Raw genomic sequence first — 21,292 nt, forward strand, 5'->3', positions numbered from 1 at the left:
TTTTCAAATGAGTCAGCTCTTCACATCAGGTGGCCAAAGTATTGGAGTTTCAGCTTTAGCATCAGTCCTTCCAGTGAACACTCAGGACTGATCTCCTTTAGGATGGACTGATTGGATCTCCTTGCAGTCCAGGGGACTCTCAAGTGTCTTCTCCAACACCACAGTTCAAAAGCATCAATTCTTCGGTGCTCAGCTTTCTTTATAGTCCAACTCTCATATCCATACATGACCACTGGAAAAACCATAGCCTTGATTAGATGGACCTTTGTTGGCAAAGTTAATGTCTCTGCTTTTCAATATGCTGTCTAGGTTGGCCATAACTTTCCTTCCAAGGAGTAAGCGTCTTTTAATTTCATGGCTGCAATCACCATCTGCAGTGATTTTGGAGCCCAGAAAAATTAAGTCAGCCACTGTTTCCACTGTTTCCCCATCTATTTGACATGAAGTGATGGGACCGGATGCCATGATCTTAGTTTTCTGAATGTTGAGCTTTAAGCCAACTTTTTCACTCTCCACTTTCACTTTCATCAAGAGGCTTTTGAGTTCCTCTTCACTTTCTGCCATAAGGGTGGTGTCATCTGCATATCTGAGGTTATTGATATTTCTCTTGGCAATCTTGATTTCAGCTTGTGCTTCCTCCAGCCCAGATTCACGCATGAACAATGACAAAATGAGAAAGGATGAGATAAATGCTCTGAGACCGCCTGAGTGAAGTATTAGGGAATCCTTGGAGGGTGGACCCCAGAAAGCGGTAGACAGAAGACGTGGATCTTGAAGTCAGAAATGAGGGGGGTGGGAATATTCCAAAGAGAAAGAAGAGCAACCAAAATGAGGACATAGGACATAATACCATTTTGCAATTGAGAAAACAACAAACAATTCAGACTGTGTCACTTCAGCATTACAAAGTGGAGTGAAGAGCATTCATTCATGTATTCATTCATTTTAGTCTGAGGCCTCTTAGATCTCAAACACTGTGTTAGGCATTGCGGATGGATACATTAGTGGACAAAATAAACCTTGTGAGGATTATTAATTCACAAGGGATTAGCAGACAGGAAGAGAAACCAATAAACAAAGTAATTAAGTTGAGATAAGTAGCCTGAAGACTGCAAAGGTACAATGATTTTGCAGCCAAATGTGTTTCAACTTCTGAGAATTCCTGGTGAGAAGTAGGGGTGGGGAGTGACAATCAGTGTGTTTTTGAGACTCTTAATCTCAGGATGAAATGTGGGAGGAGAGATGGGAGCAAGGGGACTAGTCAGGAGGCTACTGCATTAGTCTAGGCAGAAGTTGATGGGGCTGAAGTAAGATAATGGATGTGGAAATGCACAGAAGTATACACAGGCCTTGATGGACGACTGGGTGTAGCAGATGAGGGGCAAGAAGGAGCCACAGTCAGCGTCTGCTCAACCAAGCGACCTTGGAACTAGCAGATGATGGCCTTGAGATGAAAACAAATGTAAAATTCTGGTATAATATCCATTTGGAAACGTCTAATGGTCCGTCACAATCAATATCTGAGTACCTATCTTGTACTAGTTACTTCCTTAGTCAGGGATGGGCTGCCCAGGTGGCTCAATGAGTAAAGAATCCACCTGCAATGTAGGAGATGCCGGAGACATGGGCTCAGTCCCTGGGTCAGGAAGATCCCTTGGAAGAGGGCATGGCAACGCACTCCAGTATTCCTGCCTGGAGAATCCCATGGACAGAGGAGCGTGGCGGGCTACAGTCCATGGGGTTGCAAAGAGTCAGACACAACAGAGGAGTGTGGTGGGCTACAGTCCATGGGGTTGCAAAGACTCAGACACGACTGAAGTGACACAGCCCACATGCACATGCACTATCAGGGGTGCTTCCAATAAGTAGATTAAAAGCCTGCAATTTGGGGTAGCAAATCTGAGCTGAAAATAGTGCTCCATGGGAATTATCCATGTAGACACAATAGCTGAAACTTTAAGAAAAGATAGTAATACCAAGACACATCAGACACCACCCATGTCATAGGGAATCTCTTTTTAATTTTAGGTAGAATTATATTTTCTAGACCCAAAACAAAAAATAATGCTAGATCCCTTCAGAAATATTTTCTATCAAGGCCGTGCTTGGCTCTTCACGTGAATCTCCACCACATTTGCCTTGGGAGCCTTCAACGAGCATGGGCCTGCATACTCCTAAAGCCGCTTTTGTATTCCGTCCTGCATTCAGGACTGGAAGCCCAGAGGAAAATAACAGTTCTGCTGCCAGAAAGTATGAGAAACTGTTTTATGTACCTCTTTAAAGCTATTAGATTCTACTTAACTGCTTTTGATATTTACAAATATTAATTGAATAACTTACCCTTTCACTAAAAAAGATATTAAAATTGAGAGAAAAAAAAAATCCCTTCTCAGCTATCCGTACTGGCTACTTGTATCTATCTAGGTCAAGAGGAGGAGCCCAGACCTCAGCGGCCACAAGAAGTAATTCACTTAATAACAGACAGGGCTCAGGAAGGACAAAAGCCAGCCTCTGAAGCCTGGCTTGAAAATCTATTCCCATATTGCTAGTTTTCATTCCAAGATGTTACCTACATTTGCTTGAAAGTAATTTCAGGCAGGGACTAGAGTGGATAAAGGTGAAGAGGAAACCAGATTGTTTGTGAAATATTTGTTGAAACTGGGTAATGACCAAATGGGGGTTCATCATACTATTCTACTTCTGTATGTGTTCACATTCCCCATAACAAGAGTACATTTCTCATTTTAAATGTATTTCTAGAAGTATCTGGGCTTTGATGCTGTTTGCCTCTGAAAGAAGCAAGAAGAAACTCAAAAACCCAGTGTTGTCAGGGACTTCCTTGCCAGTAGTTAAGACTCTGTGCGTCTGCTGCAGGGGGTGTGAGTTCCATCCCTGGTGGGAGAACTGAGATCCCACATGCTACGTGGTATGGTCAATTTTTTTGTTTTTAATCACATAAAAACAGTGTTCCCAACAGCTGCAGTCTGACATGATCATAAATTGTGTCCACCTCACAGGTGACTTTGAAGGTAGACTGAACCCCCACTTCACCCCCGCGTACTAAATAAGAATCATCATCAACCAGTATGACTGCTGGGTAAAAGGGAAATTGATCCAAAAGTACATTGTGAATAAGAGGTTGATCTTCATTAGTTGGGGGCCCTGCTGAATTTCTGAAGGACAGGCATATACGATCCAATGGAAGTTTAATGTAAGCAGAGGAAGGTTTAGGAGAGGGCTACAGGGAAAGTAGAAGCCACTTTTTTATCCCAGAAAATGGAGAAGTCTGGACCCTGAAAGCATGAGGAGTGGAACACCAATCAGGATAACAAGTCTGCCCAATATGCTTGTCTCCCCATCACTCTGTGCAGAGATGTTAACAGGGGTGGTGCTGGCACCCAAAGGGAAGTGGGAGATTAGCTCTCAGAAAAACCCAAATAAGCCACTTGGGAAAGACTGAACAGAGATTCTTGGCCCACAGATGCTGAATTTGCAAGCACTTCTTTGTAAGAGTCCACCTGGGGAAGCACGTCCACACAGTGCCAGGGGAAGCCCTGGACAGTTGCCTAGCGCTGAAGGCAGCAGTGTGAGCTAACCAGCAAGGCGCTCCAGACAGCACAGAAGGTGATAGACACACTGGAGAAGTTACACCAGAGGAAACAGAGACAATTCAGAAAACAAGACATGAGTAAACTCAGCCATTCCAGTCCATTTTAGTTCGCTGATTCCTAAAACGGTGATGTTCACGCTTGTCATCTCCTGTTTGACCACTTCCAATTTGCCTTGATTCATGGACCTAACATTCCAGGTTCCTGTGCAATACTGCTCTTTACAGCATCGGACTTTACTTCCATCACCAGTCACATCCACAATGAGGTGTTGTGTTTCCTTTGGCTCCAACTCTTCATTCTTTCTGGAGTTATTTCTCCACTGATCTCCAGTAGCATATTGGACACCTACCAACCTAGGCAGTTCATCTTTCAGTGTCATACCCTTTTGCCTTTTCATACTGTTCATGGGGTTCTCAAGGCAAGAATACTGAAGTGGTTTTTCTCTCCAGTGGACCATGTTTTGTCAGAAGTCTCCAATAAAATGGACTGGAATGGGTAACTTTAACTCAGATGACCATTATATCTACTACTGTGGGAAGGAATCCCTTAGAAGAAATGGAGTAGCCATTATAGTCAACAAAAGAGTCCGAAATGCAGTACTTGGATGTAATCTCAAAAAAGACAGAATGATCTCTGTTCATTTCCAAGGCAAACCATTCAATATAGCAGTAATCCAAGTCTATGCCCCGACCAGTAATGCTGAAATTGAACCGTTCTATGAAGACCTACAAGACCTTCTAGAACTAACACCCAAAAAAGATGTCCTTCTCATTACAGGGGACTAGAATGCAAAAGTAGGATGTCAAGAAGTACCTGGAGTAACAGGCAAATTTGGGCTTACAGTACAGAATGAAGCAGGTAAAATGCTAATAGAGTTTTGCCAAGAGAACACACTGGTCATAGAAAACACCCTCTTCCAACAACACAAGAGAACACTCTTCATGTGGACATCACCAGATGGTCAATACCGAAATCAGATTGATTATATTCTTTGCAGCCAAAGATGGAGAAGCTCTATACAGTCAGCAAAAACAAGACTGGGAGCTGACTGTTGTTCAGATCATGCACTCCTTATTGCCAATTTCAGACTTAAATTGAAGAAAGTAGGGAAAACCACTAGACCATTCAAGTGAAAGTGAAAGTGAAGTCACTCAGTCATGCCCGACTCTTTGCGACCCCATGGATAGTAGCCTGCACCAAGCTCCTCCGTCCATGGGATTTTCAAGGCAAGAGTACTGGAGTGGGTTGCTATTTCCTTCTCCAGGGAATCTTCCCAACCCAGGGATCAAACCCAGGTCTCTCACATTGTAAACAGACGCTTTACCGTCTGAGCCACCAGGGAAGTCCCTAGACCATTCAGGTATGACCTAAATCAAATCCCTCATGATTATACAGTAGAAGTGACAAATAGATTCAAGGAATTAGATATGATAGACAGAGTGCCTGAAGAACTATGGATGGAGGTTTGTGACATTGTACAGGTGGCAGGGACTACACCCTCAAGACTATACCCAAGAAAAAGAAATGCAAAAAGGCAAAATGGTTGTCTGAAGAGGCCTTACAAATAGCTGAGAAAAGAAGAGAAGCAAAAGGCAAAGGAGGAAAGGGAAGATATACCCATTTGAATGCAGAGTTCCAAAGAATAGCAAGGACAGATAAGAAAGCCTTCCTCACTGATCAGTGCAAAGAAATCAAGGAAAACAATAGAATGGGAAAGACTAGAGATCTCTTCAAGAAAATTAGAGATACAAAGGGAACATTTCATGCCAAGATGGGCTCGATAAAGGACAGAAATGGTATGGACCTAACAGAAGCAGAAGATATTAAGAAGAGGTGGCAACAATACATAGAAGACCTGTTCAAAAAAGATCTTCACAACCCAGATAATCACCATGGTGTGATCACTCACCTAGAGGCAGACATCCTGGAATGTGAAGTCAAGTGGGCCTTAGAAAGCATCACTATGAACAAAGCTAGTGGAGGTGATGGAATTCCAGTTGAGCTATTTCAAATCCTGAAAGATGATGCTGTGAAAGTGCTGCACTCAAATATGCCAGCAAATTTAAAAAACTCATCAGTGGCACAGGACTGGAAAAGGTCAGTTTTCATTCCAATCCCAAAGAAAGGCAATGCCAAAGAATGCTCAAACTACTGCACAATGGCACTCATCTCACAAGCTAGCAAAGTAATGCTCAAAATTCTCCAAGCCAGGCTTCAACCGTACATGGGTCATGAACTTCCAGATGTTCAAGCTGGTTTTAGAAAAGGCAGAGAAACCAGAGATAAAATTGCCAACATCTGCTGGATCATTGAAAAAGTGAGGGAGTTCCAGAAAAGCATCTATTTCTGCTTTATTGACTATGCTAAAGCCTTTGACTGTGGAAAATTCTTCAAGAGATGGGAATACTAGACCACCTGACTTGCCTCCTGAGAAATCTGTATGCAGGTCTAGAAGCAACAGTTAGAACTGGACGTGGAACAACAGACTGGTTCCAAATGGGGAAAGGAGAACATTAAGGCTGTATATTTTTACCCTGCTTGTTTTACTTATATGCAAAGTACATCATGAAAAATGTTGGACTGGATGAAGCATAAGCTGGAATCAAGATTGCCAAGAGAAATATCAATAACCTCAGATATGCAGATGACACCACCCTAATGGCAGAAAGTGAAGAAGAACTAAAGAGCCTCTTGATGAAAATGAAAGAGGAGGGTGAAAAAGTTGGCTTAAAGCTCAACATTCATAAAACTAAGATCATGGCATCTGGTCCCATCACTTCATGGTGAATAGATGGGGAAACAATGAAAACAGTGACAGACTCTTTTGGGGGGGGGGGTCCAAAATCACTGCAGATGGTGACTTCAACCATGAAATTAAAAGGCACTTGCTCCTTGAAAGAAAATTATGACCAACTTAGACAGCATATTAAAAAACAGAGACATTACTTTGCCAACAAAGGTCTGTCCTGTCAAACCTATGGTTTTTCCAGTAGTCACGTATGGATGGAGAGTTGGACTATAAGGAAAGCTGAGCACCGAAGAATTGATGCTTTTGAACTGTGGTGTTGGAGAAGACTCTTGAGAGTCCTTGGACAGCAAGGAGATCCAACCAGTTCATCCTAAAGGAAATCAGTCCTAAATATTCATTGGAAGGACTGATGCTAAAACTGAAACTCCAATACTTTGGCCACCTGGTGCAAAGAGCTGACTCATTTGAAAAGACCCTGATGCTGGGAAAGATTGAAGGTGGGAGGAGAAGGGGACGACAGAGGATGAGATGGTAGGATGGCATTACCTACTCAACAGACATGAGTTTGAGTAAACTCCAGGAGTTGGTGACGGACAGGTAAGCCTGGCGTACTGCAATCCGTGGGGTTACAAAGAGTCAGACATGACTGAGTGACTGGACTGAACTGAGCAAACTTACAGAGATCTGAAAAGATAATTCAATTGTTAATTAGAAAAGGATACTATTAAACAATAGAAATCTGAGAGAACTCAAACTGAAAAATTTGATCATCAGAATGAAAAATTCAGTCAAAGACATGGAAGATAAAAGTGAGTTACTCTCCTTAAAGATGAGGTATTCTCCTTATTGGGCTTCCCTGGTAGCTCAGACAGTAAAGCGTTTGCCTACAACACGGGAGACCTGGGTTCAATCCCTGGGTCAGGAAGATCCCTGGAGAAGGAAATGGCAACCCACTGCAGTATTCTTGCCTGGAAAATCCCATGGACCGAAGGGCCTGGTAGGCTACAGTCCATGGGATCACAAAGAGTAGGACACGACCGAGCAACTTCAGCTTCACTTTTCATTCTCCTTAAACCAGAGCAATATTACAACAAAAAATGAAAATGTCACTCAAGATATCCAGTATTCATCTAATTAAAGTTCCAGAAAGAGAAACTAGAAAGATGGAAGATGGATAATAATTTCCAAAAGTAAAAATAAATTTCCCCAATGCTGAAAAAAAATCTAGTTTGAAAGAATCTACTGAGCTTAAAAAAAAAATCACACCTATATAGAACCTTATGAAGTTGAAATATTAAAAATATATAATGTAAAAATAATGGTCTAGCTGTTAGAAGTTGGGAAAAGAAAAACATAAATCTCATCTTGTGTATTAGAGTCAAGACACATAGTTTGTGTTTGATACTAGAAATAGAGGTTTTCCTTATCACTTGAAATCGTGGAGGTAGCCAGTAGAAGATCTAAAAATAATAAGTAACAAACTGATAGGAGGAAAAGGAGAGACAGACAAGGACTTATGTAGGTTGTTGTATTCCTCATTTCACAACAGCATGGCAACAGATCCTGTGTGAAATCCAGGAACTGAGATATAAAAGCACAGTATTCCTGGAGAAGGCAATGGCACCGCACTCCAGTGCTCTTGCCTGGGAAATCCCATGGGCGGAGGAGCCTGGTAGGCTGCAGCCCATGCGGTCGCTAAGAGTCAGACACGACTGAGCGACTTCACTTTTGCTTTTCACTTTCACGCATTGGAGAAGGCAATGGCAACCCTTTCCAGTGTTCTTGCCTGGAGAATTCCAGGGATGGCGGAGCCTGGTGGCTGCTGTCTATGGGGTCACACAGAGTTGGACACGACTGAAGTGACTTAGCAGTAGCAGCAGCCCAGTATTCCAAGTTGTATTGATAACCACCTGAAAGTGAAAGTCACTCAGTCATGCCCAACGCTTTGCAACCTCATGGACTATACAATCCATAGAATTCTCCAGGCCAGAACACTAGAGTGGGGAGCCATTCCCTTCTCCAGTGGATCTTCCCCAACCCAGGGATTGAACCCAGGTCTCCCGCATTGCAGGCATATTCTTTACCAGCTGAGCCACCAGGAAAGACCTAGAAATAGCCAGAAGAATTAATAATAGAAACAGTGGGCCTGTCAGGCCTGGTCCTCCCCAATGGTTGATTCAGCTTCTTCAGGGAGCTGATCTCTTTAGCCTGAGGACAACATCACAGCTGTTAGTACCTCTGTGCAGAGTTGTGGGGAAATGAGAGGAGGTGATTACCTCTGGGGGATAAACCAAGTGGATGGGGAGCCTGTGAAGTGGGGGAGAGCACAAGAAGGTTTTATTTTATAACCTGATTTTATGAACCTGAACTATAATACATACGCTTAATTTATATGGAAAAGCCCCCACCACTAGATAAAAACAAAACAAAGAAACAAACAAAACACACGAAGCTTATAAATCATTTTCAAATAGGTGAATGTATCACTGTTACAGGCTGGGCCAAGCATAGGCAGAATATTGCCATGATTAAAGCACCTATAATGACTTCATTGTACTCTTTGCAAAAGCCCATGACAGCAATGATTACAACCAAGTCATTATAGGTGAGAATTCTCACAGTGGATTGGTGCTGTAAAAGGTTGTAGGCAAGGTAGTTCAGTTATATATTTGCTAGTGTTTTTTGGTTGTTGGTTCATGAGTAATTTTTTATATATGAAATACATAAAAAATAAATTATGTTTTGAAATAGAATGTGTACATTTTAACTAATAGCAAACATCCCCATAAAATATATAAATATATAAAATATAATGGCAGCCTATTAGTGAGTAGAGAAAAAAAATATGCAAACACAAACAGATTACTACATTAAAATATACTGACCCCCATTACTGAGAAGAAATAATGTATGCATATGTAAACAAACACAGACCCTGATGAAATTACATAACATACCTGGTAGACAACAGTTGGCAGCTTATAAAATACAAACGCTGAACAACTAAAGCACATCTGAAATAGGGTTGTTAACCTCAAACAGGAGAAGGCAATGGCACCCTACTCCAGTACTCTTGCCTGGAGAATCCCATGGACAGAGGAGGCTGGTAGGCTGCAGCCCACGGGGTCACTAAGAGTCAGACATGACTGAGTGACTTCACTTTCACTTTTCACTTTCATGCATTGGAGAAGGAAATGGCAACCCACTCCAGTGTTTTTGCCTGGAGAATCCCAGGGACGGGGGAGCCTGGTGGGCTGCTGTCTATGGGGTCACACAGAGTCGGACACGACTGAAGTGACTTAGCAGCAGCACCAGCAGCAACCTTAAACAATAAAAGCTTTAGAGGGACAATCTAAAATGTTAGTGGGAAGAGGGAAACTATATTAATATTAATGTCAGCATATTTGATTTTCCAACACTGGAGTTTTGATTATTTCCCGTGGCACATGATTTGGAAACAACCATTTGTCTGATATAATTTTATTTCCGTTATTATTCCCAACAGCTACTTTTTCAAATACTGAGTGCAAAATAAAACCAGATTTGAAAAGTTTGGAAGGTTTTTGTTCCCCGTGGGTTGGAGTTGACAAACCTTCTAAATAAAAACACATAAAGAAAGATCAATTTGGTCAAGCAAGGTTGCTGATTTCATAAAATCATTCTTTAAATCTGGGTTAGTATTTATTTAAACAGCTCTGAGTCCCTCTCAAATTGGCAACCCAAAGTCCACAAAAACAGTTCCTGCCAACCATAAAAGGGTTGCACATGGAGAATTATGACAAGCTCCTGAGAAGGCATTCCATTTGTCTGGGTCCACTAAGTTTCACTGGAGTCCAGCCGTCTTTTGAAAGATAAATGCCTTTATGTGAGATAGGGAAGCTGACTGATGGAAGCTGATAGAGATGACAAATTTGGACCAGCTATCATTCTGGCATTAGGAAAGCTTCAAAGCCTCACTAATCCCGACAGCCTTGAGCTACCTGGAATCTGCTTTCTCTCCCTCCCTCAACAGAATGGAGTTTCTAGCAGCCAACAGCTTGCCACGTAATTTGCAAGATCAGTCTTCTCAGTAGCTCTCTCTCACGTTTTGAGAGTTGTGGAGCACAAGTTTCTATTCGCATATTCTTGAGAATGTGTTATTTTAGAGCCATCTAAAGGTTAATATTCTTTTACCTATTATAAAGAATCTGGTCTCAGTAATGTAGGCTTACAGCCAGGCAGCCCACACTGCTTATTTGCTGCCTATTTTAATAATAGAATCATGCCATAATGAAACCTTTTTAATGTATGGTAATTTAATTGCGGAAACCCTGTCTGTTTCAAAAAAGAGCCTTCCATAAGTAGCTTTAAAGATTAAGTTATGGGAGGCGACTCTCATGCCATCTCCCAGTGGATGTATATTACACTGCATTACATCCCTGCCATTCTGAACTGGCACAATGGCAGGCTTGGATCTCCTTAACTCAGCTCTGAAATTAAAACTTGGGTTTATAAACCATATGAACCAATGATTCATTCTGCACAGCTGAGGGAGTAAGCTTTCAACCGACACCCAAACTTAATAGTCTATACTGAGAATCACAGAAGTGGGAATAGGCAGGATCTTCAAACAGAAATAATGCTTATATTTTGAGGTTTACTCTAGAAGTACACTATTTCCTCCTTGTATTTTAGACCTACCAATGCCAAAGAAGAAAGTCCTTGTCCCTCTGAGTGATCCAGCCTAATTCATCAGGAAACTATGGTTTTCATGGAATAATCACAGCGATCTATTCCCTTGAAATTGGTAGGAATATAGAGCTGGTCAGAGATTCAGGAGCCCCAGCTCAGTTCTAGCAGATTTCAACTTTCTCAAGTGTTATCCCTAGCATGTGGTATGATCTGGCATTCTAGATCATTCATGGGAGATCTAGTTAAGAATAGAGTATACCTAGAGGGTTCCTTGTGATGAGAGCATGTCCTCAGAGTTCCTGAAGATCCAACATCAACTACAAAGTGTAGAACACAAGAGGAATCACAGAGATGAGATAGGATTAGAAAGCAAGTGTGCGTCAACAGAGGACATTAGAAACAGAAAACATGTAACCTACAAGGAATGAGAATCACAACGTATTTACTGCCTCTTCCCCTTAGGGTGGGGCTTCCCAGGTGGCTCTGTGGGTGAAGAATCCATCTGAAATGCAGGAGACACAGGAGACGTGAGTTCAATCCCTGGGTCAGGAAGATCCCCAGGAAGAGGAAATGGCTACCCACTCAAGTATTCTTGCCTGGAGAATTCCAAGGACAGAGGAGCCTGGTGGGCTACAGACTGTGGGGTTGCAGATTTGGACACGACTGAAGCAATTGAGCATGTGTGTATGCCCCTTAAGGTAATCATTTAAGAATTGCATTAACCTTACAAATCACTACAGATGGTGACTGCAGCCATGAAATTAAAAGACGCTTACTCCTTGGAAGGAAAGTTATGACCAACCTAGATAGCATATTCAAAAGCAGAGACATTACTTTGCCAACAAAGGTTCGTCTAGTCAAGGCTATGGTTTTTCCTGTGGTCATGTATGGATGTGAGAGTTGGACTGTGAAGAAGGCTGAACGCCAAAGAATTGATGCTTTTGAACTGTAGTGTTGGAGAAGACTCCTGAGAGTCCCTTGGACTGCAAGGAGATCCAACCAGTCCATTCTGAAGAAGATCAGCCCTGGGATTTCTTTGGAAGGACTGATGCTAAAGCTGAAACTCCAGTACTTTGGCCACCTCATGCAAAGAGTTGACTCATTGGAAACGACTAATGCTGGGAGGGATTGAGGGCAAGAGGAGAAGGGGACAACAGAGGATGAGATGGCTGGATGGCATCACTGACTCGATAGATGTGAGTCTGAGTGAACTCCGGGAGTTGGTGATGGACCGGGAGGCCTGGTGTGCTGCGATTCATGGGGTTGCAAAGAGTCGGACACGACTGAGCAACTGATCTGATCTGATCTGATCTGAAATGAAATCAGCCCTCTGAATGAATGCATGTTTGGAGAGGTGGCTTCCAGGCCAAGCAGCCTTCAGAGTACATGCAGTATATTAATATCATTACTGAGTCTCAATGCAGAAATGATAGAATAAGACAACAATCTTCACGGAGTTTTTTTTCCTGGACTGAGGGACAGCTCCTGGGTGTTTTAAGAAAATGGAAAATTCTAGCCTTGTTCTAACCTGCAGTACACCAGCGGGAGGGCTTCACAACAAAACAATATTTGCACAGAGTTGCCTTGTGCTACTTTTCCAAATCACCAAGACTTGGTGACGAAACTATCTTAAGGAGATAGCTTCATGTTCCCATAATTATTGGTCACTGTTCTGTTTAAGTGTATGGTGTGTCATACAATTTCCCAAGCACCACCAAAAGGAAAATGATCAGCATTTAATAGGACTATTTCAGAAATGGCAAAATAGAGTCTTTCTGACTTAACATGCCTAAGCGATTTGCCTGAGACCGTCCAAAACGCTGTGGTCCTTTGAAAGTCTGAGTCATTGATTCCCAGGCCACTGCTGGAAACATGAGCGCATGCACTCCATCACCCCTGTCAGAACTCCACACGCCTGCCTTCAGTCCTGAGCTATGCCTTCCGATTGCACTCAACTGAGTTCAGTTCTACTTGCAATTCTTTAAGAATGAATTGTTTAAATGGCTCATACCTTATGATTATAATTCGGCAGGGCACTGTTACCTTATTAATTAGGTGAGCACTCTGTAATTTATTAGTGCAGGAGCGCTGGGTGTTTTCTTTACTTATAATTGCTCTGAGCACACTCAGGGAATCTAAAATTGGAGGGGCTGGGGAATTATTAACCCTGCCTGAAGGGAGACAGTGTAATAATTCCTTCTTGCGTATTCACAGCGATCCTCTAGGTAGACCAGGTGACTGAAGAAGGACAGGAGCTGGCAGAGTCCTACCTGCCTGCCCACCCCTTCCCCTGGCCCTGCTCAGGCAGATGGAGGGAATTCAAGGAAGCTGTACTGTTTAAGAAGTAATTGCCTTTCGTGGCTCTAATTGACTTCAGAGCATCCCTGAGACGCTGAGGTAAAACAAGGTACCTTGCAACCTTCTCAATTTATCTTCCTTGGGAGGAAGGGCTAAGTGGATTCAGATCCTGAAAATCAAGCAAGTCCTATAAAAAACACTGACCTTCTTAACTGAAGGAGAGATATGTGTGTGTATGCTAAATTGCTTCCATCGTGTCCAACTCTGCAACCCCATGAACTGTACCCGCCAGGCTCCTCTGTCCATGGGATTCTCCAGGAGAGAATCAGTGGGTTGCCATGCCCTCCTCCAGGGGATCTTCTAGACCCAGGATGGACCCCACATGCCTCATGTCTCCTGCTTTGGCAGGTGGGTTCTTTGCCATGAGTGCCACCTGGGAAGCGAGGCAGAGATGGCTGATAGCAAAATTTCTTCTTCGCAAAGGATTTGAATGGGAAACATCATGCTCGCCTTCCCCACCTGGCCTTAGACTTGTGGTCAAAGAGGATAGGAGATGGCTGGCAGGAAGGCAGACTGAGAGGTGAGAGAAAGCAGAGATTCTGAAGGACTGATGGGAGAGCAGAGGCAGACATGGAAGCAATGGGATGACGGATGCTTGCTTGCTTCCATAGAAATTTTTTTTTTAATGTGACTGAATTCAAATTTATTTCCCACCTGGATAACTTTGTCAAGAACTCTGATTTCTTGACTGCTTTGACTTTGTCAATATCTGTTTTATCTGAAACATTTTCCCAGCTTCCATATTGGTGGTTATTCTCTAGAAAGCTAGTGAAAATCTACTTGTAAAGCTCTAGGTATGTGAGCCAGTCTTATCTGCATAATAAGAAATATCTGTCCTAATGTGTTTGAGTGCTTGCAATGAGCCAAACTCTATGCAAATTGCTCTTTTATTGTTGAGTTGCTCAGTCGTGTCTGACTCTTTGCGACCCCATGGACTGCTCTTTTATATCAGATATAAAAGATATATCCGCTCTTTTATAAACAGATAAAAAAATCCATAGAAGACAGAGGCTAGATGCTTGGATTTTGCAATCAAAAAACACAAAGGTCACATCCTGGATCTGCATTTTATGATCTGTGTCAACCTGAGCAGATCTAATTAGGATCAAACAATTTTGAGTTCCTGGAACGTGGGAAGGATTGAATAAATTAGAAAAGCAGATAGCACAATGCTTGACGCACAGTAGAATGTCTTTAAGTAATACTTGGGGTGGCCTCTTTGTCAGAAGCCAAAGAGTAGGTGGACAAAATACAGGACATGTTGTAGGTACAGAAATGGGACCTGAGTGCCCAGAAAACTGAGCCTGTCTATAAACCCTCTTCTCAGTTCAATCCTTATTTCCCAGCACAAACCTGGAAATACTAAGAAGCCCCAGGAATAAAAATGAAGCAATAAATCTGCTCCCATCACCAGGTCTTTGGTAAGGGGTCAGAGAGAGGCTCCACGTCCTGTAACTCTTTCATAGCCAATTTCTGAAGATTTCTGCTCCTCTCCACACGACCAAATGGCTCCCAGGTACAGCGCTGACATTTCCTGATCATTTCAGTGTTGGTTTTATCCTAATCACTCTCCCAGCATGCTTCATTGAAGTGTAACACCCCGTTACCTCCATGCTCATCCCATGCCCCCAGGAACTGCCTCACCATCTACTACAGTGCCCTAGGGCAGAGATAAATTTTATACTTCATTCTCAAAACTGACTCACTTCTGATTACTAGCTCTCTGCTTAGGAGCCTGGCATACATTTCTGAGGAGCCAGGATTGGAGACAATTTAAGGAATGATCTTATACTCAAAATCAACCACTAAGTCTGCAGGCCTATCTTTCTCTACTTAATGTAAATTCCTTTCTCCTCAGATCCTCTACTTGGGAGATCAGACCGTGGGACTTGATTTTCAAATGCTTAGAAATCAGGACTATGTTTCTTATAGTCCTGAGAAGCAAGGCACCAACCTTAATAAAAAGCCTACATTATCCCAAAAAAAGACCTCAACTGGCCCGGAAACATGATTCTCAGTTCAGTTCAGTTCAGTCGCTCAGTCGTGTCCGACTCTTTGCGATCCCATGAATCGCAGCACGCCAGGCCTCCCTGTCCATCGCCAACTCCCGGAATTCACTCAGACTCATGTCCATCGAGTCAGTGATGCCATCCAGCCATCTCATCCTCTGTCGTCCCCTTCTCCTCCTGCCCCCAATCCCTCCCAGCATCAGAGTCTTTTCCAGTGAGTAAACTCTTCGCATGAGGTGGCCAAAGTACTGGAGTTTCAGCTTTAGCATCATTCCTTCCAAAGAAATCCCAGGGCTGATCTCCTTCAGAATGGACTGGTTGGATCTCCTTGCAGTCCAAGGGACTCTCAAGAGTCTTCTCCAACACCAGAGTTCAAGACCTGTCTTAATGTTTTTTTGTCTTTTTTGTTGCTATTGTCAAGATTCTTTGTTTTCCTGAGTTCCTTAAGGATGCTTTTGGATGTCTTTATTTAAAATCAAAAGAATTCAAGTTAGAGGATCACGGTGGTTCCTGAAGCCAGATTCTGGGTGGTGAATCTACCCCTGTTCCAAATTCAGCAACAACCAAAGGATGGGGAGAGAGTGGGGAAGAGAACCAGGAATCAAGAAATCTGGAAACAATAGAAGCTATGAATCTGTCCTCTCCAGGGTTTCTCTCCCAATCTTATCGTGATATATTTGTCAGAAATGACTTAGCTGAAGGGAGTACTATACTTCAAACCGTGTATAGTATTATCTAGCCATTGTAGAAGGGTTCTCCAAAGCTGTTATGGAATTCATGAATTGGGGATGATTTGATAGTTTATAAATTGATAACAGTTCACAAGATGCTGTGATTTTTTTAATCTTTTGCCCATTGCTTAGTTGTACCTCCAGAATGGCTCTGCTGTCCAAAGCATTGATACACTCAGTGATAGAGTTACAGAGTACCTAGAGTCATTGGAGATGAAGAAGCAAGAGAGAAACAGTGAAATTTCAGAGGAGATTGGAAATTAGATGGAAAACTGGTGAGAGAAAGTTGATGAAAGGAAGCCAGGGCCAGTGAAGGAGGTCCAGCAAGAGGGCAGGCAAGTAGGGAAAGAAAAAAGGGATTTGCAGCAGCAGCAAGGGCAAGAAATAGAAAAAGCAACATTATTCAGCCTCGCCTTTTAAATTGCCTTCCAACTTTGTGATTGTCAAAGCAAGTTCACATGCAAAGCCTCATGTATTTTCATTTATTCAACAAATTTATACTGAATACCTGCCCGTGCCAGCCCTAGTTCTCAGTCCCGGAGCACAGCAGCGAATAAAATAGAATCTTATCCTCATGGTGCTTAGACTCTGAAGGGGAGGCAGAGAACAGTAAATAAACATGAAAGATGGGTAATGACAAGCACTGTGATGACAGACAAAGCAGGGTGAGAGGTTACAAAGTGATAAATGGGGACAATTTGGATATGATGGTCAAGGGAGTCTTTGGGGAGAACGGACAACTAAGCAACAACTAAGAGACTGGAAAGAAAACACATTCGGGGGAAGAGGCTTCCGGGCGAAAGGAAGAGCAAGAGCCAAAGCTCTGAGGCTAAAACTCGACTGCGGGTTGGAATGGCACCCTGGAGGCACTGTGATAAGAATCCCGCAGGAGGGGGTTGTTCAATCACTAAGTCCCCTCTGACTCTCTGTGACCCCACGGACTGCAGCACGCCAGGCTTCCCTGTCCTTCACCATCTCCCAGAGACTGCTCAAACTCATGTCCATTAAGTCGATGATGCCATCTGACCATCTCATCCTCCGTCACCCCTTCTCCTCTTGCCTTCAGTCTTTCCCAGCATCAGGGTCTTTTCCAGTGAGTGGGCTGTTTGCATCAGGTGCTCAGTCCTTCCAATGAGTATTCAGGGTTGATTTCCTTTACGATTGACTGGTTTGATCTCCTTGCTGTCCAAGGGACTCTCAAGAGTCTGCTCCAACACCACAGTTCGAGGTTTCAATTCTTCAGCACTCAGTCTTCTTTATAGTCCAACTCTCACATCTGTACATGACAACTGGAAAAACCACCGCTTTGATTAGACTGCCTTTGTCAGCAAAGTGATGTCTGTGCTTTTTAATACACCATCTAGGTTTCTCATTGCTTTTCTTCCAAGGAGTAAGCATCTTTTAATTTCATATCCGCAATCACTGTCCACAATTTGGCAGGAGGGAGAGGGGTAGACAGAATCAGAGGTGTTACACAGAAGGACTTCAGAGTTCTGTTATAGTTGATGTTACAAATGCTCCAATGAAATAAGCAGAAAGAGATGCTTTACCTTGTTTTACAGTTCAGGAAACAGAAGTGCAACGTGGATTCAGGGCTCCTTTACTACAAATCGGAAGAGTTAGCAGCTGGACAAACAGAAGAGATGGTGGTTAGGAATGCTAAAATGAACTTGAAATGTAAATTTTAGGAATGTATTATAATTTGGGAGGGAAAATGGGATCATTTCTATCTTCGTGGCCACTATTATGCATGAAATTCCACCATTAGTAATTCATTCCTTTGAATGTCACAAGTTTTTCCATAAACATGGTATATGACATTGGTTATTAGCAAACTGATAAAGTCCCTACTAAAATGAGACACAAAGTGGTAATGTCAGTAAAGGTTACGACAGTGCTGAAAATAAAATGGATAAGAAGTAAACATCTCTTTATAGAATATTGTGAGCATTTACTGTTTTAGGTCACAGCATTGCTTAAGCAATAATTACTAAGTTGGTTCTTATCCTTCTTCATAAAAGAAAGACTCTAACTTTAGTAATGATAAACTGCTATATATGACACCCACTGTAATGTTGTAAGTGTTCACATTCATTAACTCATTTAATTCCTTTAAAGACCCAGTGATTTATCTGTATTTTACAGATTAGAAAACTGAGGCACATAGAGGCTACTAATAAGCTGAGTTGCCATCCAGTTGATGATGATGAAAGTCACTCAGTCGTGTCCAACTCTTTGCAACCCCATGGCCTATACAGTCCATGGAATTCTCCAGGCCAGCATACTGGAGTGGGTAGCCTTTCCCATCCAGTTAGTAAATGGCAAAGCCAGGTTTGAGTATCTGGTTCCATAACCCAGTTCAGTTCAGTTCAGTTGCTCAGTCGTGTCTGACTCTTTGTGACCCCATGAACCGCAGATGCCAGGCCTCCCTGTCCATCACCAACTCCCGGAGTCCACCCAAACCCATGTCCATTGAGTTGGTGATGCTATCTAACCATCTATCTCATCCTCTGTCATCCCCTTCTCCTCCTGCCCTCAATCTTTCCCAGCATCAGAGTCTTAAATGAGTCAGTTCTTCGCAGCAAATGGCCATAGTATTGGAGTTTCAGCTTCAACATCAGTCCTTCAAATGAACACCCAGGACTGATCTCCTTTAGGATGGACTGGTTGGATCTCCTTGCAGTCCAAAAGACTCCCAAGAGTCTTCTCCGATACCATAGTTTGAAAGCATCAATTCTTTGGCGCTCAGCTTTCTTCACAGTCCCACTCTCACATCCATACATGACCACTGGAAAAACCATAGCCTTGACTAGATGGAACTTTGTTGGCAAAGTAATGTCTCTGCTTGTTAATATGCTGTCTATGTTGGTCATAACTTTCCTTCCAAGGAGTAAGTGTCTTTTAATTTCATGGCTGCAGTCACCATCTGCAGTGATTTTGGAGCCCCCAAAAATAAATGCTGACACTGTTTCCACTGTTTCCCCATCTATTTCCCATGAAGTGATGGGACCAGATGCCATGATCTTCGTTTTCTGAATGTTGAGCTTTAAGCCAACTTTTTCACTCTCCTCATTCACTTTCATCAAGAGGCTCTTTAGTGCTTTTACACTTTCTGCCATAAGGGTGGTGTCATCTGCATATCTGAGGTTATTGATATTTTTCCCAGCAATCTTGATTCCAGCTTGTGTTTCTTCCAGCCCAGCATTTCTTATGATGTACTCTGCATATAAGTTAAATAAGCAGGGTGACAATATACAGCCTTAATGTTCTCCTTTTCCTATTTGGAATGAGTCTGTTTTTCCACGTCCAGTTCTATCTGCTGCTTCCTGACCTGCATACAGATTTCTCAAGAGGCAGATCAGGTGGTCTGGTATTCCCATCTCTTGAAGAATTTTCCACAGTTTATTGTGATCCACACAGTCAAAGGATTTGGCATAGTCAATAAAGCAGAAATAGATGTTTTTCTGGAACTCTCTTGCTTTTTCCATGATCCATCAGATCTTGGTAATTTGATCTCTGGTTCTTCTGCCTTTTCTAAAACCACCATGAACATCTGGAAGTTCACAGTTCACATATTGCTGAAGCCTGGCTTGGAGAATTTTAAGCATTACTTTACTAGCTTGTGAGATGAGTGCAATTGTGTGATAGTTTGAGCATTCTTTGGCATTGCCTTTCTTAGGAATTGAAATGAAAACTGACCTTTTCCAGTCCTATGACCACTGCTGAGTTTTCCAAATTTGCTGGCATATTGTTTGCAGCACTTTAACAGCATCATCTTTCAGGATTTGAAATAGCTCAACTGGAATTCCATCACCTCCACTAGCTTTGTTCATAGTGATACTTCCTAAGGCCCACTTGACTTCACATTCCAGGATATCTGGCTCTAGGTGAGTGATCACATTATTGTGATTATCTGGGTCGTGAAGATCTTTTTTGTACAGTTCTTCCGTGTATTCTTGCCACCTCTTCTTAATATCTTCTGCTTCTGTTATGCTGTGCTTCCTGTAACCCATAGTATCAATATTAATAATCATGCTATGCTACTTTTATATATTTATTGAATTGAGTTGATTGATAGGTCAGTAAATAAACTTTTTCTCCCTTGGAAAGAGGACGTTGTATTAGCACAGTTTGACTAACTGGTAATGCAAGCCAAGGGTTGGCAGTGTTTTTCTATAAAAGGTCACTAATAAATATTTTAAGTTTTGACGGCCATAGCACTGCTGCTGTAAGGACTCAACTCTCCCACAGAAGTGTGAAAATACCAATAGACGATACAAAAATGTAAGCTGGCTAAGAGCCATTAAAATCTTATTTACAAAAGAGGCAGTGGCTGAATTGGCCCATGTGTCTTGGTTTGCCCACTCCTTGACATAAACACTTTCAAAAGAAGATACACACCTCCCAGGCGTATTACAGTTATGTGTGTATTGTCCCTAAATCAGGAAGTTCAGATATGAAGTATCAGAGATAACTATAAATCGCAAGTTCCAGATTATACCTGACTCTCCTGTGTCTTCTCGTTTGAATTTCCACTCAGAATCCTAAGGAAATGTCAGCAGATAGTTCAGTAAGAAGACATCAGCATGCTGATCACAAACACATTAGTGAGAAATGTACCTTTTAAATTAAACACTCTGTATTCCCCAACAAGATATCAAAACTCCATAGTCTCTTGGTATCTTAAATGAGTTTTCCGAAATTTGCATGCAGTCCTCTGAAAGTATCTCAAGCTCTAAAATCATTGTCCCAACTCTGCTCCCCGCTCCACTTCCAGCCTGGTTATACCTCACTCAGAATCTCCTCCTGGCATGAAAGACGCATTTCACCGGACACGTGTTCAGAACAGCAAGAAGCTTTTCCTGGAGATTATTGCGATCAGGGTCAAACCTACTGAAATAAGAGAGAAAACTGAACTCAACCCCACTGAAACAGAAGGCAGGAAGATTTTTAAACCCTGGGGTGAGCTCATGGAAAAGTACTGGAGGATGCTGGCTGGGGTGGTGGTGGGGGCAGTGGGGAGCAGCTGCCGTCATTTACTGAAGTTAGACTCCTGCCCTCCACTGGAGCCTACGGGACAGGGGGCCTCTCTTTCCTGATGACAGCATTCCAGAGGGATGGCTTCCAGGTCCTGAAGAAAGACATTCCCAGACAACAGCATAT

The sequence above is a fragment of the Bison bison genome, unplaced genomic scaffold, assembly GCF_000754665.1.
Source record: "Bison bison bison isolate TAMUID 2011002044 unplaced genomic scaffold, Bison_UMD1.0 scf7180017864232, whole genome shotgun sequence".
Lineage (NCBI taxonomy): Eukaryota > Metazoa > Chordata > Mammalia > Artiodactyla > Bovidae > Bison > Bison bison.